Genomic DNA, 27,712 nt, shown 5'->3' with positions numbered 1-27,712 from the left:
GTCTCTTTTAGGTCTTTAGCCCCTTTATTGACTGAGGTGTTGAGTTTTGGAGGGTATATTTTGTGGAAGGCTTAACTTTTTGAACTCTAAGTATATTTTAGATATGAGGCTCTTGTCTGATGTTTAGGTAGTAAAGATTTACTCCATTCTGTTTATTTTGTTAGACTTACACTATTCTACGTGTTAGCTTTGTCCTTTTCTAGGATTTCTAAGTTCTAGCCTTTTCTAGGCTCCTCAATTTGATATAATCCCATTTATCCAGCCTTTGATTTGCTGTGATTCTGGATCTTTGTTTGGGAAGTTTTGACCCACACCTAGAAGGCTTAGGATTTCTCCTTTCAGTAATATTTTCACAGTATCTGGCCTTACATTGAGAACTGTCATTCGCTTCTAATTGATTCTATGCAAGGTGGTACTTGGAATTTTAGCTTCAGTTTTCTGTACATAAATAGGCGATTTTGCAAGCAGCATTTATTGAAGAGGCTGTCTTTCTTCCAGCTTGTGTTTTTGGTCCCCTTATCAAATATTGGGTGGCTATGTGTTTCTGAGCTTACTTCTTGGTCTTCTATCCTGTTTCATTGGTCCTCAGCCCTATTCTTGTGGCAGTACCAAACTGATTTTTATTATTGTTGCTTTGTAATAAAGCTTGAAGTTTGGTATTGATACTCCTCCAGAGCTGTTCTTCCTTCTAAGGGATGTTTTTGCTATTTGAAGTCTTTGATAATTCCATATGAATTTTTGGAGTGATTTCTCTACTTCTTTGGATGAACTTGTTGGAATTTTGATGAATATTGCATTGAATTTGTATATTGTTCTTGGCAGAATTATCATTTTTAATGTTAATCCTTCCTAACCAGGAGCATGGAATGTTTTTTCCATTTAATTAGGTTTGTTTCTATTTCTTTCTTCATAGTTTTAAAGGTTTCCCAATAGAGATTTTTCACATCATTGATTAAGTTAATCCCTAAGTATTTTTGAGGCTATTGTAAATAGACTGGCTTGCCTGATTTCAGGATCACACTTCTCATATTGTCATATAGGAAGGCTACTGATTTTTTAAAATTTTATTTTATTGTCAGGGTGCTGTACAGTTACATTCATAAGGTAGTGAGTACATTACTTCTTTAACACTGTTATATCTTCTGAAGTTTTTCTTCCAAAGTTCATTTCTAACATCTTGTCTTGTGAATATCACTGTTACATTGGTTCACCCCTTGTCCTTTGTCTCATCATCTTGTGTTCCTCTTTCCTTTCTTAATTCAAATAAGCAAGTAAATGTATATACAATACACTAGATATGAAAGTTAGATATAGCAACAATAGTGGATAAACCATAAACGTGAATAAAAAGAGGAGGGAGATAGCATTCATATAGTACATTAAAAACAACAACCAAAAAGATAAACCTCTTGGTCCATATCCTACAGTTCATTTTGCATAGCATCATCCTTTATGTTCATATTCACATAGCTTTTGAGCTATTGTGATCCTCTGCTAGAGAGTCCTAGATGCATACTAATTATTAAAAATGAGGGAAACCATGGAGCCTAGGTTCCTTTGGGTCTGGCTTACTTCACTTAACATGATTCTTTCCCGGTTTTTCAATTTCCTTATGAATGGAGTGATATCATTCTTTCTGATGGCAGCATAGAATCCCATCAAATATCACATTTTCTTGATCCATTCATCCACTGAGGGGCATCTGAGTTGGTTCCATATTCCAGCTATGGAAAATAATGCTGCAATGAACATGGTTGGGCTGGGAGATTGAGTAATATTTGGGTCCATGTCCAGGATTGCTGGGTCATAGAGGAGCTCCATGTTTAGACTTTTGAGGAACCACCTTACTTCTTTTCAGAGTGGTTGAACAAGTTTATAGTACCAGCAACAATGACTTTTGTGGGTTGAGTTTATAACCTACTACTTTGCCAAAGTTTTAAATCAACTCAAATAGCTTGACTGGGGAACCTAACAGGTTCTTTAAATACACTGGTTGTCCACAAAGAAATATAACTTTATTTCTACTTTCTCCTTTATGTGGATCCCTTCATGTGTTTCTCTTGCCTCATTGCTCTTACTATATAATGCAGTACTATGTCGAAGAGGAATAGAGAGAACAAACACACTTGTCTCTTTTTCTGATTTTAGATGGAATGATTTTAATTTACTTCCTTAAGAATAACACTGACTATAGATTTGTTATCAATAGCCTTTATTATATTGAGAAATATTTTATATATTCCTGGCTTCTCCAGATCTTTTATCAAAAACGGTATTGGAGCTTAGCAAATGTTTTTCTGCATCTATTGACATGAGCATATGGTTCTTGTTCTTGCTTCTATTGATGTGTTGAACTTCATTAATTGACTTGTATATATTCAAGGAGCTTTGCAATACTACAATAAATCCTGTTTGATCTTAATGTATGATTTTTTTGGTTAGTTGGTGAATTCACTTGGCAAGAGTAATTTTTTTAGGATTCCTAAAATACTACAATATACCTATCCAATACATTTTACTGTTGCTCTTGTAAACTAGTCAAACCAGACTTATAACTTGATATTCTATTCTACATTTATTTTGTGACCAAGGCTGGCTTAATGCCACCCCAAGTTAGTAGTCTGAATACTACTCTTAGTTGTGAGAACTTAAATGAATAGGCACACAACCAAGAGAAAATACTGGGTAACAACTCTTAGCTTGATGATGGCTGCCCCATTTTTTTCTTTGCCCAAGAAGCTTTACCTTGAACTACTACAAAAAGACACTAGAAATCTTGGTGCCTCTTTAAAAAATGTAACCAAAGAGGTCAGATTGACAGGACAGGAATATGTGTGCCTACACAGCCTTTTTATTTTTTGTACAAGACAAGGGAAAGTGTACAAGGAAGATTTTTGCAGGCATGAATAGCTCCTACAGCACAAACAATTTCTAAAGGAATCTGGTAGATTGATGCACAGGACATTTAGAGTACTTCTTAGAAGTCCATTTAAGGATAGTTTGAGAGGTAAGCTAACCTTCCAAAAAAAACTTCAAGAAGGTCATGTAAATAACTGAAAAATGAACAGAAAAGTAAACTATATGACTGCCTGTGCATGTTTATCTCACAAAAATGTATGCAACATAATTTATTTTTTTGGCCAGTCATAGGGCTTGAACTCAGGGACTGAGCACTGTCCTTGGACTTTGTCAAGGCTAGAACTCTACCACTTGAACCACAGCACCACTTCCAGCTTTTCTCTATGTATGTGGTAATGAAGAATAGAACCTGGGTCTTTGTGCATGCTAGGCAAGCATTATAACACTAGGCCAAACTCCTGGTCGCAAAATAATTAATTTTAACATGGCATTATGTTGTGATATATTGAAAGATATATTAAAATTATTGATAATCATAATTAAGTTAAAGTTGCTTTAAATTGAATGTTACCCATACAACTTACACTTCAAAGGCCACAATGAGATAATAACTCAGTAAATCACTGCATCTAACATTCACAGCATTGTAGATAGTTCCCAAATCTTAGTGTAGTGATCATCATCTTCTATTACTTATCAATAATTACAAATAACAAGGAATTAAAAATCTTTCTAGGAATTCTGTGGGGGTGTTTTGTTCACAAATGGTGATTTAACACTGCAATCATACCTCTATTAGAATGTCATACTTTTTTTCAGTAACATTAATATAATACAAACAATGCAATAATAGTAATCATCACCATTATAATTTATAACAGCCTGCTTCCAGACATAGTAATTATCTAGTATTTCCATTATAATCCTTATAGCAATCAGTAAATAGCAACTTTCTTCTGAAAGTGAGATTTGAATGAATGTTAGTATATTTAAATACATATTTGCATTCTTATAATTAACAGATACTTCTTTGGATACTAGAGATGCAAACACAATGAAAGTCCTTATCTTCATAAACAACTAAATACAAAAATTTGGGACAAGTAGTCATATTTTGATGAAGAATCATCATTATAGTTAGAGTGTAGAAAATGAAGACATTTATAAGTACTTTTTTTTAAACTGCCATTCCTGGGGCTTGAACTCAGGGCCTCAGCACTGTTCTTGGACTTTTTCATCTCTACCAGTTGAGCCATAGCACCATTTCCAGCTTTTTTCTGTATATATGGTACCAATGAATCAAGCCCAGGTCTTCGTGCATGTTAGGCAAGCTCTCCACCACCTGGCCATGCTCTAGGCCATAAGTACTATTTTAAATATGGTGTTCCAAGAGAATCTCTGAAATATTAGTAATAGGAAGGACATAACCATGTCTTTGTAAAGGGAATCTGTATAGAAGGAACAGCAACAACCAATGCCCTGAATTGAGAATGATTTTAGGATAATTATTATGTATTAAAACTGGCCAGGTGCTGGTTGCTCTTGCCTGTAATCCTAGCTACTCAGGAGGCTGAGATCAAAGGATCACGGTTCAAAGCTAGCTCGGGTATGGAAGTCCATGTGACTCTTATCACCAATTAATCACCAGAAAACTAGAAGTGGCCTTGTGACTCAAGGGGTAAAGTGGTAGCCTTGAGCTGAAGAACTCAAAAACAGTGCCCAGGCCAGAGTTAATGTCCCACCTCTCACCAAAAAAAAAAAAAAAAAAAAAAAAAAAAAAAGAAAGGAAAAAAGAAGCTAGGGCATTTAGTTCAATAGTCACTGAAATGAGTGAAAAAAATGACATAGGAAGATAGTATGGGGAGAGCTAATGTAATTTTTTGTTGTAATTATAAAGAGAATGGATCTTTAAGGCATGTAAAGGTTTAAATAAGGAAATAATCTGAGGCATGATTGTACAATTAGCTTAAAGAAGTTTATTTCAACTATGGAATGATATGGAGGTAAATGTCGAAAGCTACTGACTTGAAGTGGATATTAGTAAAACCAAAGAGGCTTTGGCCCACGTAATAGACCCACGCATTAGAACAGAAGTTCTTGAGTGTGTGGAGCTGATGAGAACAGGTTCAAAATAGTTGTTTCACATAGGATTTGAAGTACTTGAATAAACACAGGATGTACCATAAAAAAGATGATATGGTGACTAAACACTGTAATCTTAGTCACTCAGTGGGATGAGATGTGGAGGGTTGCATTTGAAAGCCATCTGGGGAAAAAAGTATATGAGACTCAGTCTTGGCTTGCAAAAAGCTGGACTGGAGGCATGGTTCAACATGTCAGCTATGAGAAAGAAAACTGAGTAAGAAACCGACACTTTAAGTTCCATTCTTAGCGCTGGTTATCACACACAAAATAAGTTAATGATAAATCCTAATTTGGAGACCAGACATTTATGAGTAATAACTGATAACTCCTTTCTGAGCTTAATCATTTCCCACACCTTTGGAAATTTACCATACTATTCTCACTACTTCAAGAATTCCTGGGAGACTTCACTTCATTGAACATTTGACAATGGAATACCAATTAAAATAAATGGAATTGTTATAAAATTGGATTTAATGGCAAAAAGACTGTAATACTAAAAATACTGATTCTATTTATAATATAGATACCTTAGGAAATGAAAAGAAAGCCATTTTACTTTCCTCAAATTTTCTCTTAAAGCACGCTGGTATTAGTTCCTTGAAGCTAACAAAACCTGTATTTTCTCACCCTGCAGCAGTAGTGTACACATCAAAAAGAATAAAGAAATACAATCAAAGCAACACTTAAAAAATGGAAGCTACAACCTGTGGCTTAACTGTGTCACCCAGATTCCTCAAGGAGTTCAAACACAGGAAGTCCAAAGTATTGTTAACCAGGAAATATTTTTCCCAACAGCTCCTGATGGGTTTAACCGTTGACAGAAAAGACTTAGGGCAGTTCAGAGCCTCCAGAATATGTTCAGCATTCTTGGCATGAAGGCAATATTGATGGTTACCTACTGGACTGCAGCCTTTATCCATTATCCATAAAAGGTACCGTCAGATGCCCTGAGGCTTCACAGAGAAGTAAAACCATATGTTCACTGCTGTGAGGGGGATTGTGGAGAGCCATAGCACTTGAGTCAGACTGATGATGTTTGCTGGATAAAATAATGGCACCATGAGGTCTTTCTTTGTGAATTTTAATAAGTTAAATGTTCAGTAACATAAGGTTATGCATTTCCTAAGACTAGGGTCTCACTAATCTATTTATGTTTTCCAGCATGCTTGGTAAGTACTATCAGGTGTGGATAAATGCATTTCTTGAAGGCTAAGGTAACATGATTTTCATGGTCTTTGCTCTGACATTTATTCACTGGTAATAAGACAGTGGCCACGTTAGGTGATGCTCTCTAGCTTCTCAACAGATGGCAGAAATTTACAGAGGAATAAGCATGGCTTCTAGGCATCTGGGTTTTGAATAAAAGTGATAGGAGCTGGTCAACAGACAGATGCAACATTCAAGTCTGTTTTTCTCCTTAATAGTTGTAAGACCATGGGAAAATTGCGCAACTTCTTTGTGTAATACTTTCCTGTTACAGTTTGTGTAGGATCAAATAAAATAACGTGGATGATGCATTTAGCACGGTGTTGAAAGCTAGTAAGAGCTAGCTTTGTTGAATGAGAGCTTGTATTGAAAGATAGATGGGTATCTCTCCCCATTCCATCAACCGGATGACTCTTCTTAAGTATTCAGACTTCAATTTCTGTTGAAAAGAAAAAAAAACAAAAACAAAAAAAAACAAAGGCTGGGAGTTTGGCCTAGTGGTAGAGTGCTTGCCTAGCATGCATGAAGACCTGGATCTGGGTTCGATTCCTCAGTACATATTATAGAAAAGCCAGAAGTGGTAGAGCACTTGCATGAGGAAAGCCCAAGGACAGTGTTGAGGCCCTGAGCTCAAGCCCCAGGACTGGCAATACAAAAAAAAAAAAAAACAAAAAAAAAACAAATACATATTCTGGTGTATTTGTAAACCACTAAAATGGTCATTGATTATTTTATTTTATTTTTTGGCTTGAACTCTGGGCCTGGGTGTTGTCCCTAAACTCTTCGGCTGAAGGCTACCCGCCCTACCCAGGGCCTGGGTTTTGTCCCTGAGCTCTTCAGCTCATGGCCATCACCCTACCCCTTGAGCCACAGCACCACTTTCGGTGTTCAAGTGGTTAATTGGGGATAAGAGTCTCACAGACTTTTTTGTCCAGGCTGGCTTTGAACCCTGATCCTCAGATCTCAGCCTCCTGAGTTGCTAGGATTATAGGCATGTGCCACTGTGCATTTTAAATATTTTTTATCCTGATTCCATTTTGTTAAACCATGCAGGCATGATTCAAATCTCCTGCAAACATGAGTCATTTGATAACAGGGTCTAGAAAATGCACTTCAATACACTGTTTAATCTGATGCATATAAAAATCATGGGAATCCTTGACTGGAGTTCCAAGAGACAATATTATAAGCCGTTTAAGAATAGCAGCTCCAAACCCAGCTACCAGTGGGCAGAAGAGCAACTGAGCTTCAGGTGGGAATTCTGTGAGCTCAGTACCAAAGCTGGTAAGAAAATGAAGAGAAGAAGTTTTTCACTGAAATACTCAGAATTTGTTTATACAGACTTCACTTTTTGATCAATGATTGTATCCCCTGAACAGGAAAAAAATGGGCACCAAGACGACAGCATAGCACATTGTAATAGTTCCCAGAGCTAGAATGAAATTCTCTAGGACAGATCTCCTGTGGTCATTACAGTTTTATTCACAAGAACTTTATTGTATACAGCACAAGTCAAAAACTGACCTGGCTCCAAACTTACAAAAAGCAGAACAATAAACTGTGCCTCAGAACACAAAACATACACTTGACTCTGTTACTCTCATCACCAGCGCCTAAGCTCGTTGTTTTGGTGTGGGTTTTGAACTAATATTAGACTTTGAACACAGAACCACAAAATCTTGCTGGGCTCTATTCCTACCAGCTCAATATTGTGATGGCCTACAACGTCAATATTTAGAAGTCAGCCTCTTGAATATCTAAGTTATAGGCATGGGCTGCAGTTACTTGGCCCAAACAATTACCTTTAACATAGTTTGTGGTTTCTCATTTGACGTCCCTTAACATTTCCTGTATTCTTCTTTCCTTTCCTCACCCTGAATGTAACCCTCAGAATAGCTGTTTTTTTTAATTCCTAGAATGTGTCATATTTAGAAACTCTTATTCACCCTTCTTCTTTATCTTTCATTTTTCCTTCAGTCACCAAAATCTTTATTTCTCTGCCCAGTAGAGCATAAATGTATTTCAAAGCTAAAGCATTTCCCACTTTTTCTGGTAAAGCCATTTCAGTCTCTGACAGTTCAGTACACACCTTGCTTTCTCTTCCAAAGCATATTATGTACATCTTGGTTTGAAAACACATTGAAAATATTTCCCATGTTTATTCCAACCACCTTCTATTTATCTTTTGGTTATAATCCATACTTATTAGACTCTACTATGTGCCTTTCTATGTATTTTAAACACTGAACTCTTACTGCGTTTGATCAATATTTTTCTATTTTATTTATAAAATGATAGATCACAGATTGTGATGACATTTTGATCAAGTGATTAAGCTTTTTTTAAAAAATTAATCAGTGCTCTCAATAGAAACGGAAAGGGCAGTACACGTGTACAAATATAAAAGATATATTACTAGCAATTAGCTCAAATAATTATGGAGAGTGAGAGGCTCCATGGTTGTAGGCTCTATTGGGGAGTTGATGTAACATTCTCTGATCCAAATTAAAAGGCCTGAAGTACTGATGTACAAGAAAAGGAGATAGATGCCTTAGCTTGAGAAGAATAAAAAGAAAGTTCTCATTTTTAAATTTTCTTTGGCCCTTAAGATTTTGAATGATATCCATTTATACTGATTGGGAATATCTTACTCAGTCTAGCAAAGTGCTAATTTCTTTCAGAAACACCACTATGGACACACACAGAAATAATGTTATACGATATCTATCACCACTTACCTGGGTAAGTCAAGTTTGTCAAGTTAGGCAAATAAATTTAAATACCAGATATCGATCTGGGAGAAGACTATTCGGATGATCTTTAGTTCATGTTTACCTATTTCTCCTCTAGTTACAATGCTACTAATTGTATTTAATCTACTTGTAAATATAGAGTAATTGTATTTTCGCTAATTTGAAATAGTCTAATTCACATATGCTCTTTCAAACTACTTCAGCAGACACTGAACTAGCATTAGAATACACAATATGATGATGCATAGTAACCCTCAGATCTGATTTCTTCTTGCAGTTTTTCTGCCTCATCATAGCCCAGAATGACAAGAATATATACTTGATTGTATATAAAATAAACAAACAGTAAAATAGAGACCAGGTGCTGATGACGCCTCCCTATAATCCTATCTACTCAAGAGACTAGGATCTCAGGATGGAGGTTCAGAGCCAGTCTTGGCAGAAAAGTCCCTGAGACTCTTATCTTCAACCAACCAGCAAAGAGACAAAGCACATGTATTGTTGAAGTGCTAGACCACCAGCCTTGAATGAAAATGCCAAGCCAGGTGAAACCCTGAGTTAAGTACCAGTACTGGCATAAAATTAATTATTCAATAATTAGAATAAATCAATCGCAATAAAAATGGCCCAATAGCCTACACTTGTGGAGAGTAACTTTTCAACATATTCATATACACTTTGTCTTTCTCTAGTCATGTAAAACCTTATCCTTCAATGAAAAGAGATTTTATGTCAAGTTTTTTTCAATGCCTTCTCTCAGGATGCAGACTTATTTAGGCTTTTTCAATGAATACATGGAGAGGTCTTGCCAAAATCAGTCTCCTCTGTTAAATGTACCTAAATCCTGAAAGAGCAATCTTTATAAATTGTCTTGTCCATATGTTTCAGCAGGATATGCCATCTGGGATTAGAGTGCTTATATTTTATGAAGCAGGAAAGTAAAAATATGTTCACAATTTAGCAGTCCCAATTTGATGGAAAAGTAGAGCTGAATTTCCAACGAATTTATGTCATCTCAATATGTGATCCCACTGTGTACTAAACTTCATGTTAACCTCTCTTTGAAGCTGAAACAAATGTGGAGATGTTGTGTTTTTCTTTTAGGAAAAGGAGACTACAGAGAGATTTAAAGTAGTGTGCCACACAAAAGAAGAAACAAATAGCATGAGGCAGCTTTGATCACTCAATGCCAGCCCTGGAGATTGGCAGCAAATATCTTTCTGCTGTGTAAAAATGTCTTCTAGGGGAAAAGTATTCATTACAACATGTGCCATGTGCAGGCATGTGGTTGTCTATATGCCCCACTCTAGTCTTGTTTCTCTATTGACATTAAACAAACTAAAGTTGAGGTGTCGTTCCTCAGTAATGACACTGATGTCTCTCAACATCATTAATTTAATAATATTTATTGAGCCTTGTCACTGGTGATTCACCCCTGTGTACACTTAGTTGCTCAGGGGCTGAGATCTGAAGATCATAGGGAAAAGGCAGACCAGATAGTCAATGAGACTCTTAGCTCCAATAAACAACTTAGACAAAACAAGAAGTAGCATTGTGGTTCAAGTGGTAGAAAGTGATTATATTGCTAGCCTTGAGCATAAACAAGCTCAGAGACAACAGGATGGGAAGAGGGAGAGAGGGAGGGAGGGATGGTGAGAAGGAAGGAAAGAGGGAAAGAGAGAGAGAGAGAATATTAACTAAATGCTGGCTATTATAGAAGGAAAGAATCTTCAGTGCAGTTTGTGACTTCAAATGCTTGGCATCTTTGTCCATCTGGTGTTCTTATTGTGGCATATATCTTACTTAATAGTGTGGTATATGTCTTACATAACATCTTACTTACCTGTATGCACTATATCTTCATAATATTGAGGGTGTAATCTTCAATCCATTATTAGGTCATTAACGTTCAGTAGGTAGTTCTTAAAAGAACTGAGTGGGACAGGTGTGGTGACTCACACCTGTAATCCTAGCTACTCAGGTTGCTGAGATTTGAACCATCCTGGGTACCAAAGTCCATGAGATTCTTATCACCAATTAACCACCAAAAACCAGAAGTGGTGCTGTTGCTCAACTGTTAGGGTGGTATCCTTGGGGTGAAGAGCTCAGGAACAGTGCCCAGGCCCAGAGTTCAAGCCCCACAACCAGCCATAAAAAAAAGAACTAAGAGGGATGGAATGGAATACAATAGAAATTTTTGAAGTGATTCATGCATATTGGTATTATATGTATGGAGGCACTTGTGCAATTTGAGCATTGGTGAACATAATTTAAATCTTACCTATTATAATGTATAATGATTTAGATACACTAATGATTCGTAGTAGTGAAACTAATAATGTAGAATATTTAATGTTTAGAATATGCTACTCTTTAGTCGAACTCTCACCATACCTAGAAAAAAGAAATTAGTAAAAAGGAAATATACACAATGGTTTTTGGAAGAATGCATCTGCCTGCATGTCTCTGGTACTAATTCTTCACTTAACCCTACACATGTTTGACCCTACTATTATTGTTGTTATTATTGTGTGGGTCATGGGGCTTGAACTCTGAGCCTGGGCATTGTCCCTGATCTCGTCAGCTTAAGGCTAGCACTCTACCCCTTGAGCCAGAGCACTACTTCCAGTTTTCTGGTGATTGATTGGAGGAAAGAGTCTCATGGACTTTAGAGCTTTGAGCCACAATCCTCAGACCTCAGCCTTCTGAGTAGCTAGGATTACAGGCATGAACAATCGGTGCCTGGCTCTTTTTAATATTTAATAAATATACTGAAGTTATTCTGAAGCCAAGTCAATGGTTTGTATTGTTTGTATTTAATTAAATTTTATCTATATTTTCTTTCGATAGACTCTGAACATTTGAAATGCAGAGTTTGTACTCTACATTTTCAAATCCCATTATTATCTCCAGGAGAGACACATTGTAAGGGGTTGGTGAATATACATTGACATTCAAGGTGTAAGGGGACATTCTTTAGCATGACACATCAATTGATTGAAATGACCCACATCATCATGAAAACAGGTCAATTGCTTGCCTGTTAAAGGAATAAATATGGTGTTTTTAAGAGTCAAAGTGTTGCAATTCAGACTAGGTTGACCATGAAGTGAAAATCTCATCCCTTCCTCTTGAAAGCTATGATCACAGAGTGAAGATATACTCTACATCGCTTAGCAAGCCTGGCACTCTAGCATGGCACAATGAACATTACTAAATACAGCTTGGGTGACATTGTTTGAAGAGAATTTACTCATTCCCTGACTTAAGTAACCCATATCTATAGCACTCTTAAGTAACATTAAGAATAAATATAGTTTCATTGTTTCTGAGCATAAATTTTCTGTGATATTTTGTATGATATCAAGAGCATTGTTTAATATTGAGTATCTTATTAGGAAAAACTCCTAACAGCATTGTTCAAAAAAATGTTAACCTGAGGATTTCTGATGAAAATTAGATAAAAAGAAGTGGTCCACCTTAAATAATTTCAGAAATACAACTAGCATGATGTAATGATGAATTATCTTAAGGTTTCCACATATTCATGTTATAACAATATATTATTTACAGGTATTTCCAAGAGGAGAATCATCTCCTCAGGAATGTGGTGACAGTAATGTATAGCCATTGTTAGATTTATTTTGACCTAAATATCATTATTTCTATTCTATGATCCTCTAATTCTGGAAAATGAACAGCCAATCCAAACAAATTACACTGAGATTAGAAGCTTTGCCTCTGAAATTGCCATTCTCAATGCAGGCCAGGATCTTATTAGAGCTAAGTTACAGAGAAGTAAACATCATAAGTGAGCTTCAAAATTACAAATCTAGGTAAAGCAGTTTCCAAACTTTCCCTAATCTACAATATAGCTTTCTCGTTCCCAAATATTGCTATCAATTGCTATTTTTGTAAAGTAAGATTTCTTCTGTAAGTATTATAGAACATAATCCAGCTAAGCAGATATATAGTAACAATTTTTGTAGATAATATATTAAAATGCAAGTCAGTCATGTTATTGTTATCTATTAGAATATAATGTGATATTCTCAGCATTAATTTGTAGCTAAAGTTGTGCAGTCAACCTGATGGGCATAAAGGAAACAATGATATGTGATAGACTCAGAGAGAGATAGGTAACTAGGCAACTGTACACATATGCATAATCATTCTTTTAAGTATATGCATATGTGGAAAGAATGCATGCATCATCTACCATATGTTAGACCTCATGTATCACATGTATTTTTGTCAGAATCAATATATCATTTACTTATGAGTTACATAGAGGTGAGGAAACTTTCCAAATGTCATAAAGATATATTACACAAAGCCAGAACTGGTAATCCAAATCTCAAGAATATCCATGGTGTTTCCACTATAGCATATTATTTTTCAAAAACATCAACAGGCTACTTAATGCAGAGATGTTACTGTGTTATTTTATTAATATAACTAACTTCCATGTTTGCTCTCACAGATAAGAAAAAATAGATACACAGGAAAAGGATTTTATCACTATGAAGAAGTAGAACAAATAATGTGTGTTACTGAACAAATGATACTCAGGAATGTATCGAACTGGAAATGGACAGGCATGGAAAGATTATGTGAAGTGAAGTAATCCAGACTCAAAGAAATATAAATTGCATATTTTCTCTCATTTGTTGTAGCTGGAATATGCTTATAAATCTGCAAGTAAACACACTGAATGGTAAAAGACAAAAAGTACACATGAATATATAAAGTATATAGAACTCTAGACATATACCCAATGAGATCAAATAAAGGCATTTCTTAGAAGAAGATCCTCTCCTAAAGCTTAATATGTGCATATGATCATATAAAGTGATGTGTTCAAAATGAACTCCAAGGAATGGAAACTAGAAGGCTTTCTTTTCATTTGCTTTCTGATTTTGTTTTCTCTCTTGCTGCTGTTTTGGATCTCTGTACCTTATGTCTTATATATAAGCTTATCTCTCATGGGAGCAATAAGGGGAGCACAGAAATGGTAGGATAGACAAGTGAACAAATGCAGGAGTGATACCTACTAGGAACTATGTTGAAAATGAACCCAGTAGGGATAGAGGGTTGGGAGGGGAAAATTGAGAGACAAATGAGATAAGAGGTGACCTTGTTAAAAATGAAATGTACTCACTGCCTGATTTATGTAAGTGTAACCCCTCTGTACATCGCAATAACAATAAGAAGGACACTTTTCATATACCTTCCTCTTTATCAAATTTTGAGATAGGTGACTTGAACACACCATTTGTTCCCTCTCTATTCTCCTCTCTTGCCTCAATCTATTGTTAATGTTAAAGAGAGTATAAAATTGGATTATAAATAACTAACAAGTCTGTAGTTCATACCCATAATCTAAGTATTTAATAGCCTAGGATAAATGAGTCTTGTTTCAAAACACAAACAACCAGCCAGGCACAGAGGCTAATGCCTGTAATCCTAGATTCTCAGGAGGCTGAGATCTAAGGATCACGGTTCAAAGCCAACCTGGGAACTAAAGACCAAGAGAGACTCTTATCTCCGATTAATCACTAGAAAATGGGGCTGTGGCTCCAGGGGTAGTGTGGTAGCCTTCAGCTGAAGAGCTCAGGGACAGCACTTAGGCCCAGCATTCAAGACCCATGACCCACAAAAAAAATCAGATAAATAAAGTAGAAAATTTGTGTGTATATCTATGTGATACAACATTTCTACTTTCAATTAGAATTCTTTGCTTTAAAACAAATTATTAGACCTTAAAAAAGATCTAATTTCATTTAGTATTAGCTTGATATGAGAAAAAGTAGTCTTTTTTTCTTAGTATTGTAAATCAATGTAAATAAGTTGCTGGTAAGTCAAAGTCTAGCCCAGAATACTTTATTATAATACCAACAATATTTACTGACATTTATTTGAAAATGAGAGTTAATTTTTATATTTCTTTGAAAATATATTGTTATAGGCAAGGCATGGAGTATACGTTTATAATCTCAGCTTCTTTGAAGGCAGATATAGGATGACTGACTTTTGAGCCTCGCCAGGAAAAAAAATGCAAGCAAGAAGTTGTCTGGGGCACAAACACACACACACACACACACACACACACACACACACACACACACACACTCTAAAGGGCTAATGGCATGACTCAAGTGGAAGAGAGCTTTCCTAGCAAATGGGATACCTTGAGTTTAAGTTCCAGTAAACATTCCTCCACCCCCAAGTTTGAAAAACAATTGGAAGTTTTGCTCATTATAATGTATGATAAAGTTTATAGTTTATTCATATGTGCTATAAAGTTAAGCTCCAACAATTACAATGGTGAAAGTTGAAAATTATATATGAATAGACGGTGAGTTAATAAAATTTAAGTGTCTCTTGTTTTATAAAACTGTTATAATACTTTTATATAAGAGGTCCTGGTTCATTATTTGTTTCCTATAACAAATTAATATACTTCTTTCAAGATTTTAAAGAGGCTGTGCTGAAAATACATATACTCTTTCCTTCTTACATCCTCTGATTGTGCCCCAAGAAAGATTCTGAGTAACTCTTTTTATGTTGAGTCTTTGCTGAGGTTACTCAGCATGAACATGTTCTAACTACTTTCAGTCACTAGAAACTCTGCACCCTCAACAAGGCCTGCCTCTCAGACTACTATATGTGGGTTCCTGAAGAGACAGAAATAAAACGCTGGAGTTTTTTTTATTGTAAAGGTGATATACAGAAGTTATATAAGTCATGTATTGAACATATTTATTTTTGAACAGTGTTATTCCCTTCCCATTGTATCCCAGGTTTTTGTTTACCACCAATAACCCTCCCTTCACAATGTATAGTGCATTCCAACATCTAGTGAGTATCACTGCTGAATTAGTTCACCCTTTGTGCCACTATTTCTGTGCTTCTTCTTCCCCTCCCCAAATCAACTAAACATATGTAAGACAAAGGGTACATAAATTTAAAAAACAACAGCCTCGAAAGAGAAAAGGGAAATGGTGACAAAAAATAACAATAAACAAAATATAAAAAAAGAGGCAGTATAGATTCAACCAAGGGCAATGACATGCAGCATTAGATTGTCTTTGCTTGGACAGGTCATGACATGGACCATGCTTTTAGAGTAGGGAGAATAAAATTATGGTATACAATGATGACAACAGGGACAGAGATCCCCTAGACATAGGCGAAATATGATATACCACATAAAATACTGGGTAGAAGCTATTATGAATCTATGCTTCTCATGTGTAAAATGAAATGTGATATCCACTGTCTTTTTTCATATATTTTTATTGTAATTAATAGAAGGTTTACATTTTATTCGCCAGATAGAAGGTGCCTTAATTCACATACATAGATACCCTTTCTCATATCTTGGTCCCCATTTCCCTTGCCCCACTCTCACCCCTCATCTTGTTTTCCCCCCTTCCCTATCCAATTTCAGGTAAGTAAATACAAATGTATCCAGTATATCAGATAACAAAGTGAGATACTGTAACAATATGAGATAATCAAGGGACAGCAAAAGAAATGAGAGATAACATAGTACATTAAGGACAACAATCACTCATTATATGGCTTTTGTTTCTATATTCTAGAGGTCCTTTCATTTAGCGTCATAGTATATGGCCTTATGTATCTAGGTTTAGCTCTATTGCAAATCTCTGCTAGGAGAGCCTAAGGTTTCTACTGATTATGACAAATGAGGGAAACCATTGAGCCTATGTTCCTTTGAGTCTGGCTTACTTCACTTAAAATGATTTTTTTCTAAGACTTTCCATTTCCTAACAAATGGGGTGATATCATTCTTTCTAAGAGCAGTATAGAATTCCATTGTGTACAAATAACACATCTTGTTGATCATCAACTGAGGGACATCTGGGTTGGTTACATATCTTTGCACTGGTAAGTAGTGCTGCAATGAACATCGTTGTGCTAGTGGATTTAGTATGTCCTTGTTGCTGGACAATTGGGTAAATGCCAAGTAGTGAAATTGCTGGGTCATAGGAGAGCTCTATGTTTAGTCTTTTGAGGAACTGCCATACTACTTTCCATAGTGGTTGAATGAGTTTGCACTCCCACAACAGTGTAATAGTGATCCCTCCTGGCCACATCCCCTCCAGCATCTGTTGTTATTAGTTTTCTGGGTACTGGCCATGCTAATTGGAGTGAGGTGGAATCTTAGAGTTGTTTTGATTGCATTTCTTTCATGATCAGAGATGTTGCGCATTTCTTCATGTGTCTATAGGCCATTCTTATTTCTTCTTCAGAGAAGACTCTCTTTAAGTTTTTGGCCCATCTTTTAATGGGATGGTTGTTTCTTTGGAGATTAGTTTTGCATTGATTCAATTTTTTGAGCTGTTGATATATTTTAGATATGATGCCTTTGTCCATTGTATGGTTGGTGAAGATCTTCTATTCTGTATGCTTCCTAATTAATTTACTAGCTATGTCCTTTGCCATACAAAAGCTCTGCAGCTTAATGCAGTCCCACTTCTCCAGCCTTTCTCTGATTTGTTGTGATTCTTGGTCCTTATTAAGAAACTTTCGACCTGTACCAAGGAGGCCTAGTGTACCTCCTATTCCTTCTTGTAAAATTTTCAGTGTGTCAGCTTTTACCTCGAGGTCTTTGGTCCATTTGGAGTTAATTCTAGTGCAGGGTGACAGAGAAGGATCCAACTTTAGTTTTCTACACGTGCTTAACTAGTTCTGTCAGCACCACTTGTTGAAGAGGCTGTCTTTCTTCCATTCTATTATTTTGGCTCCCTTGTCAAAGATTAGGTGGCCATAATCAGGAACGAGACAAGGATGCCCACTCTCTTCATTCCTCTTTAACATAGTATGAGAATTCCTAGCCAGAGCAATAAGGCAAGAAGGAAGCATAAAGGGGATCCAAATAGGGAAAGAGGAAGTAAAACTTTCCCTCTTTGCAGATGACATGATTCTGTATTTAAAGAATCCTATAGACTCCACTCCCAAGCTCCTTGAGCTGATTCAAAACTTTGGAAATATACCAGGGTATAATATTAACCCTCAAAATCAACTGCCTTCCTCTATGCCAACTGTGAGAGGAATGAGGCACCAATCAGGAAAGCAACTCCTTTTGCAATAGTCTCAAAGAAAATAAAGTACCTAGGAATTAGCTTAACTAAGAATGTAAAGGACCTTTTTGATGAAAACTTTAAAACCCTGAAAAAGGAAATTAAAGCAGAACTGAGGAAATGGAAAAACCTCCCTGCTCCTGGATTGGAAGAATCAACATCGTGAAAATGACAATCTTGCCAAGGGCTATCTACAAATTCAACGCAATACCCATCAATATCTCAATGTCATTCTTTAAAGAAATAGAAGAGGCAATCCAAAATTTCATATGGAATAATAAAAGACCCTGTATAGCAAAAACACTTCTTAGCAGAAAGAACGGAACAGGAGGAATTTCAATACCAAACTTTACAGAGCTATAATTATCAAAACAGCTTGGTACTGGCACAAGAACAGGACTGAAGACCAATGGAATAGAACTGAGGACCAAAATATTAATCCACTATGTCTTAATGAGGAATTTGAAACAAAGAAAGTTTGGGGGCCAGGATCATAATCTGGTGGTAGATAGGACCTAGCATTCACAAAAAGTCATGATTCGATTCCTCACTACCACATACACAGAGAAAGGCAGAAGTGGTTCTGCGGCTCAAAAGATAGAGTACCAGCCTTGACAAAGCACAAAGACAGTGCCCAGGCCCTGAGGTCAAGCCCCAGAACTGGAAAAAAAAAAGGAAAGAAAGTTTGGGAGGCATATACATGCACAGAAGTATTCGGGATTGCCTATGGTTTATTTATTTTTATTCTTATTTTTTGCCAGTCCTGGGATTATGCTCAGGGCCTGAGCACTCTCCTTGTGCTTTTCTCAAGGCTAGAGCTCTACCACTTGAGCTTAGGACCACTTCCGGCTTTTTCTAAAAGTATGTGGTACCGAGGAATTGAACCCGGGTCTTCGTGCATGCTAGGCAAATACTCTACCACTAGGCCAAACTCCCGGCCCTGCCTGTGCTTTATTAACGATAGTATCACTCCTGTGGTACAGAGATATGACTCTTATAGAAATAATAGCCCTTTTCTTTAGGAAAAAATATATGTTTTAAAGATAACACTATCTTTTTAATTCACCTTGATTATGTCAAATTTAGAATCTGCGAGATCTGTAACTTAAAGTATAAAAGCCACTGACATCCAAGAAGTTATGAATTAAAGTTCCAATAATAGATTAGTCAAAGTTAAGATTTCAACACAGGGAAAGAGACATTTAAATACTCTAAAGTTAAAGACACCAGTCAATTGATTTGATTAAATTGGAATCAACTAATTCACGAAGGTGAAATAATCTGGAGTTCTTTAGGCAAGAACAAACCCCCAAATGATATTTTACTTTATTCCTGTTTCTATCCATCATTTTCATTTCAGAGCTACTCATTTTACTGAAACTCAGTGGATAGGGTCCTTATTTAATTGATTTCCTGCCCACTCTCACTGAGAATATTGTATATTTTAACTACTGTAGACAGTAGCAATGATACATTGGGGTAAAAAATTCACTGATAGCAAATGGTTTCACAAGTGGGTCAGAATGGTTTCTTTCTTCAAATTTAATCTTCTCCTGTATTCAACTTCTCTCCATTTGTACTGGTAGTTGCAACTTCAGTTTGTCTAATCTGTGATCCAAAATCTCCGAAGATGAATATTTTTAGAATCATTCACGGATTTCTTCAACATGTCTCCAGGGCTTAGCAAAATATACGTTTGCAATTTGCATTCCTCTAATTAGTGAGTTTGCACTTTAACTACCACTACAGTATAAGCTGTTACTTGTGTTTCCTGAATGTATGATCGATCATTGCACCAGAGACTTCTCTCTGAATCTTCAATTAGACAACATGACTGAATCATTGTTACTCTACAGAAAAACATACAGCAGTTCTCAGAGTTTATTTTTTATTTCTTGGCACTTATTTAAATATACTTAGAATAAACCCATTGCCAAACTGAGAAAAGAAAATTTGAGTACTGATAAAAGCTGTTGTGTGCCTCCCATCAAATAGAAGTAAACAGGTAGCATGAAGTGGTCTGCAGTTGTTAATTTGGATAGGGGGGTGAAATGGAAATAAGTAGGAATATACTTAAAGTGGATCATTTGTAAAACACATGACAATTACCAGGAGCCAGTGGCTCAAGCCTGTAATTCTAGCTACTCAGGAAGCTGAGATATGAGGACCATGGTTCAAAGCCAGCCCAAGCATGAAAGTCCATGAGACTCTTTGTATGTATGTATGTATGTATGTATGTATGTATGTATGTATGTATGTATGTATGTATGTAATGTATGTATGTAAGTATGTATTTTTGTCAGTCTTGGGGCTTGAACTCTGGACCTAAGTGCTGTCCCTCAGCTCTTGAGCTCAAGGCTGGCTCTCTACCATTTGAGCCACAGTGCCACTTCTCATTTTTAGGTGGGTAATTGGAGATAAAAGTTTCATGGACTTTCATGCCCTGGCTGGCTTTGAACCCCAGTCATTAATTCTCAGCCTTCTGGGTAACTAAGATTACTGACCTGAGCCACCAGAGGCCCAGGCCTTGAGATTCTTGGACTCTCTTAAACTCCTGAATAACATCACATGGGATACCTAAGGGTCTTCTAAGTATTACATAGTTTACCAGGTATTGATTTCCTCTGCCAAAAACAATATGTGTATATACAATGAGCAAGCATGGGAGAAAATTCTTATCATTATGAAATGAAATCCAAATATAGAAATAATAGCTCTTTTTCCCCACAATGAGTGACCTATAAAATCATACCTAAATCAGTGTCAGGTAAACAGATATTGTTTCATATACTGTATGTTATAGATCTTATATTCAGAAAATGGCAATCAAGAGAAGAAAATAACTTGATTTTAAAGGTCACACCTTGTATTTGAAGGAAACTGCTAGACAAAGTCTTTATATAACAGATACTATTAAAGTTTCATTCAGTAATGTTTAGTGCTCAAAATGTATCAAGTACCTTGGCAAAGATGCAGAAAACATAAAAGTAAGTCAAGTTTGGTTGAATCCTAGGTACTCAGAAGGTAGAGATTTTTGCCTGCGTTTGTGTTCAACCGAGGCAAAAAGTGAGACTCCATTTGTCACAGATTAGCAGGAGCATTGCCTAGAGATAAAGTGCTCGCCTAGTGTGCACAACACCTGAGATTTGGTTCCTCACTACCACATATACAGAAAAAGGCGGAAGTGGTGCTATGGCTCAAGTAGTAGGCCTTATCCTTGAGAACCCCCAAGGACTATGCCCAGGTCCTGAGCTCAAACCAGATTGGAAAAAAATTTGGCACAGATATGGATGCCTGTCTAGCTGGCATAGACAGGAAGATAACCATTTGACATCGATCAAGGCAAAAAGCATGTGACTCTATCTTAAAAATTATTAATGTAAAAAAGATGGGGCATCACTTAATTAACACAGCACCTTGTTAACAAATACAAAGTCCTGAATTCACACATATGGATTTATATATGTGAGTGTATGTATATCCAAATCTATATGCATCCATACATATATATGTATAGGTACATAAATTTGTATAAATATATGGATATATGTGTATTCAAAGAGTTGAATATGGAGGGCAGAAATTTGTAAACATGAGCCACAAATATCTATATGATTCATTCAATTTTTTTCATTTTATGGATGAGAAAAGCTGGATTTAGAGAAGTTATATAGCTAGCAAATAGATCTCTGTCCTGTCAGGATTGTATATTTTTTATCTGCTCTTTACAAATGTCAGTTTTCCACCAAGCTTATTTAAACACACATTTATGGTAACTATGTATATAAGCAGGAAGGCAGAGTTTCATAATCATGCCCATTTGACCATGCTTTTACAATCTGACTCTAGTGAGATTTTCAACCATCTTGAGTAGGAAAGACAGCCTGCAGTCAAGTATTTGCCCGTAAATATTTTTCAGAGTTACAGGTAAAATTGAATTAAGTCAATGTTCATTATCCTGAACAGAGCTCTGTGGTGTGTGTGTGTGTGTGTGTGTGTGTGTGTGTGTGTGTGTGTGTGTGTGTGTGTGTGTGTAAGAGAGAGAGAGAGAGAGAGAGAGAGAGAGAGAGAGAGAGAGAGAGAGAGAGAGAGAGAGAATCAGAAGAGAGAGAGAGAGAGAGAGAGAGAGAGAGAGAGAGAGAGAGAGAGAGAGAGAGAGAGAGAGAGAGAGAATGTGTGAAACAGGTTTTTATTGATTTTGATTACACCTAAGATACAAACAGTCATGTGTTGAATGTTTTCTAAAATCCTGTTCACTCTCATCTCACCTAGACACTCATTCTAGGAAATACACTCCTGACAAAATACCAGCAGCTATTACCAGTAGAAACAACTATCCTGCTAATCATGACAGCTGTGTGCCATTCTGTGATGCTCAGAACCATTCTAATGTGTCAGAGTGAACATTTTTTCCTAATGGATAGAAATTCATCCAAGGGAAGTGAGGAAGAATTTACTAGGATAATGCAAGGACTGGATCAATGATGCAGTGAATATATAGTGAGTGTTACATTTATCTCTTTAGTAGGGTTCAGATTCTATTATGTATGAAAGAGGAGACAACTATTTATAAACAAAGACAAAGACAATAACCAGTTTTGCCAAAAGAGCATTGAAGGAATAGCCAAATAATGTAAGGTATTTTTCCCTAAAAGTATATAGTATTCTTAACCATTTTTATGGCAATTCACTAAATAGAACAGAACTTAACTCTGTCTCAGATGTAGTTATTAGCAGAGTGCTATGAGACCAATCTATATCAATTGGGTTCAGGCCAAGAGTTCAGGTCCCAGGACCTACAGTAAAACAGCAACAACAGCAAAAAAAAAATTTCCATTGACTGGTGTTAGGTAATTCTTTTGATTTCTGAAATTGAAAGGAAATATCAGACAACACTAAAAGTTAACTGCATGTTAAAATGAAATCATTCTATGTTTGAAAATCATACTATCCAAACAGCAATAACAACTCCAAAGGATGGAAGAAAATATTTTCAAAATATTCGTCAGTGAATTTCTATCAGAAATATGGGGAGAAACTTTTTAGAAACTCCCCAAGATATAGGCAAATAACTTCCCTTAATAAGCAAGTAAAGATTATAAATAGGAATTGTTCTCAAGTGGCAAATCAAATGAAAACTGTCCCATTTAGTAATCATGAAATGGCAAACCAAAAACCATTGTAAGAGAACTTCTTCAACAGCTCTTCGTGTGGTTATGATAAGGCTATTGCTGGACATTGGAGCCCAACAATCCTAGGTATACTGTAGTCTGTGATCTGATGATTGGTTCAAATTCAGTCAGGCAGGAATGTCCATAAGACCTTTTTCTTTAGTTAACTATCAAACAACCCAGGCATGGATCTGTGGCTCAATAGCTAGAGGGCTAGATTTCAGCACAAAGCTCACAACCACACTTAGGGCTTCAGTTCAAGCCCAAGAGTAGCACACACAAACACAAAAATGTCATCAGCTAAAAAAAATGAATGAAATGTAAAATTTCATGTTGAAAATGTTGTTTAAGTTTTACATTTGTACATGCTATATGAGGATATTGAGCATTGAAGCCTTCCAGCATTGCTGCTGGGAATAGAACATTTGCAGATGCTTTGAAAAATATTTCTGGCAGGTTTTCAATTGCTGATACAGTTACCATCTTACCCAGTGACATCACTTATCAGCATATACCTCAGAGACTCCACAGCTTGTGTCCAGACAAAAAATTGCATATGAATATTTATAACAACCAACTTATTATAGTAGAAATATGGAATCAAAACAATTGTTTATCAATTTGTCAGCAGTACTATGGGTAGAGCTGTGGCTCAGAGGTAAATAGCTGAGTACATATACTTAGCATATATGAGGTACCCGGTTCAATTGTCGCCATCCAAACACTCCCTGAAATGATGTGATTGAGGTTGCTGTGTAACATAAAATCATTTGCTAACAGTATAAAAATGAGTGTTCATGCCATACATGGATGAACCTTTAGATCATTTTGCTGTGAAAGTAATCACCCACAAAAGAGCATCTGTGTCATGACCCCACTTTCATAAATTGTTCAGAATTAGAAATTTCATAGGAGGGGCTGGGAGTTTGGCCTAGTGGTAGAGTGCTTGCTTAGCATGCACGAAGACCCGGGTTCGATTCCTCAGTACCACATACATAGCAAAACGCCAGAAGTGGTGCTGAGGCTCAAGTGGTAGAGTGCTAGCCTTGAGAAAGTCCAAGGACAATGCTCATGCCCTGAGCCCAAGCCCAGGACTGGCAAAAAAAAAAAGAAATTTCATAGGAAGGAGCTGAATTTGAGTTTACAAAGAAAGCAATGCAATTTCTTTTTTGGGGTGATGGAATAGTATAAGCATAGTGTGTCAATAGTTTAATCAAACATTTTGGGGTTATAGTCAGAGCTACTTCCATGCATTTGGAATTGACAAATTTTGATAGATACATAGATACATAGATATATACGTACATACATACATACATCAATTTAACTGCTGGAAATAATAACAATAATGTAGTATGTTGTAAAAACTAAGTTCACATTTGCCATAATAATATATCTCTCAATGTATTATAGTAATTTGTATTTAACTTCAAGCTTTCCTCTGAATATTTCTACTTAATTTCTTTGTTCTTCAAGTACTTTCCAACTTCTTTTTCTAATCTATTTATCTGCCTTGATATGTGCTATTTCTCTCAACTTGGCCTAGTTTGCAAATTTCCTTATTTACACCATTTTGAGAGAAAATCAAACTGCTAATTAAATTGGATCTAATATATATATCCCATGACAATCACTCAGACACCCAACAATATATATTTGAATTTATCATTTTTTACTTGTTAGTCTTTGGTTAGTTTGTGCTCCAACATAACTCTATAAAAATGACTATTTTGGGAAAATAGAAAAATATAAAATGCCAGAATTGATTAGTACATAAAAAGATAACAAGGCATAAATATCTCCTTTGACTACTTTAATATTACTTCCTACTCTGTCTTCAGTTCGTTCCAACTATATTAACTTTATTATACTTAGTGGATACTTTTGATATCAATATTCATATTTCAGAACCTTATGTTTGATAGAAACAATAAATCTACATCCAGTTCTCTCTCTCCCTCACCCATCTCTTTCTCTCCCCCCACCCCGTGTCAAAATGGTTGGAGTAATCTACTACCAGATTTTTTTTCTTCTTTAAGTGGGAGAGAATGAATTGTTATTTCTCAGAGAAATCACAATCGGGAAGATTTCCACCCTCACTCTTCAATTCCATCTATTATATATTTCAAACATATTAGAATGGTGGGGGTGTGGCATTGGTGGGCGCTGAATAATTAACTCTCAAAACTCCAAACATATGGTGCACAGGAGAGGAAAATTAGTATAGACAGCTACTGATAAATTCAGATTTTAATGAGATATCAGCATCATTACCTAGAGTGCAGGTTCTAATAAAGAAGCACTGGGGCACACTCTAATTTCTCTTACTAAACTAAATGATTCATCTATCATCTATTCAAAGACAGTATGCTTGGAGAAATGAAACCTTCCCAATACTCTCTCTGTGGGGTACTAAGTGTGCAAGTACAGATGGCCAAGTATTATAAGCAAAAATCACCAAATATAACCTTCTCATCTGAATGCAAACAGCTTAAATACTGAAAGAGCCAATATCTAAAGACCAGAATGCTGTTTACTTCTGCTTCCGTGTCATCCATCTGAAATCTCATTCCTTCCTTGTGAAGTGGAAAACATCAAGTAAGGAAAGTAAGGAAAACCTGGAGATGTTTTCTAAAATAGTTTCTGACTCAGAATTGAAACAGGTATTTCACTTTTGCTCATTTTATCGGAACTTTAAGATGTAAATTAATCTCCATACTTTACCTACATTGATCAGAGTTCCTATCAAATGAGGCATTTTGTCCTCAACAGCACAGATTACAAGGTAATGTTTACTATTTATTTTCATGTACTGATGATTGCTCTTAATTCTGACACGGAATATATGCTTACTCTGAGTGTGTAATATAAAAGGTAGATATAACATAAAAAAACACACATAAGTACTCTTTCAAAATTATACCTCGGAAGTGATAGGCAGGTACTTTTTCTGGATGGAAAATTATGGTTATGTGAATAGAATTATTTGATCAACTTTATAATTAATAATGGGCCAGCTCTAGAATTCATGCTTTGTGCACAATGAATATAGAAGAAGGAAATATCAGTGATTAGAACACATTCCTCTACTAAGTGTCAACATCTTAGATTTCATATGGTCTGAGCAAAAGTATTGAATCATAGGTAATAGGCATACATGTTTAGCTTAATTTTGAGTGAATGATACAGCCCCCATTAAGTCATAACAGCTTCATTAATGACTTCTAAATGCTAAAATGAAATTGAGCTAAACTGTTATTCTTAGCATTTAAGACTTTTGATATGAAAGTTTTATTGCCCTCAAACCCTTCAGTAAATAAATGCTGAAATTTTCTAACTACAGCTAGGAAGGAAAATAAACCCAAACACTAGTGACAGAATGGCCACCAATTTCTCAGTACTATTTGCATATTTACAACTCACCATATATATCTACCTGGACTAGAGCCTACCAGAAGGGAAGGAAGAGATGAGTTTTGAGCCTCTCATTTGGACAATCCATAGGTATAATGCCCAAACTTAGGAACTAAGCAAGTGAAAATCTTAATTGTCTTTTCTCAACTGAGAGCCAATGCTATTTTTAAAAAGTTTACAAGTCCTTGTATATTTAAGATGCAAAGTAGAACTCATCTACATTCCCTTTTATTAATCAATTTGGTTTCTTAGGAACTTATGATGGAGAGGCTCACAACAATTTTTACCAATTAGTCATTACCTCACTTCTAGAAAACTGTCATAATTTGGAGCACATTTATGCATCATTCTGATCACAATATTCTGCTACTTATTATTCACTGGCTATTCTCAAACAGTGAGAATATGAGAATATACTATGTTGCATTCATCAACATTCGTGAGACTGGTTCATAATGCCTAATGTGCAATTTATTGCCTGAATTTTTTTCTACAAGAACTGTTTCCTTTCATCTCATCTCTCTTGGAGATGCTTGTAGTCTCTAACTATATGTCAGTACCAGAAGTACTAGACTTCATCACATCTCTACTTGCTTCTTCATAAATAGGCATTCTTCATATAGTCATATCTGTGTCTAATAGATTAATTTTTCTCAAAAGGCATACATATGCATTTTACAAAGAATATAAGAATATTTGGGTATTTCCCATATGGTTCACCCATAGATACTCCTCAGAGTAAGTGTGTGTGTGTGTGTGTGTGTGTGTGTGTGTGTGTGTGTGTGTTTGCGTGTGTGTATATTTATGTGCTTTATTATTTGAACTTATTTAAAAAGTCAGGAGATTTGGACCATGAAGAATTGTTTTCATTTCAAGTGTTTTCTCAAATTAAGACTTTTCAGGACATAAACTTGAATTTTTGCATTTCTTTATTGCCTATCAGATAATACTCCCAATGTTCAGGCTTGTTGAGAATATTCTATGTGGTACATAATGAAAAGGGATTAACGTTAATATTGGAATTAATAATTTAACCAATTACAATAGACAA

The sequence above is a fragment of the Megascapheus bottae genome, chromosome 12 (genome assembly GCF_031878675.1).
Source record: "Megascapheus bottae isolate mThoBot1 chromosome 12, mThoBot2.hap1, whole genome shotgun sequence".
NCBI classification, from domain to species: Eukaryota; Metazoa; Chordata; class Mammalia; order Rodentia; family Geomyidae; genus Megascapheus; species Megascapheus bottae.
Note: the sequence above shows the minus strand (reverse complement) of the source record.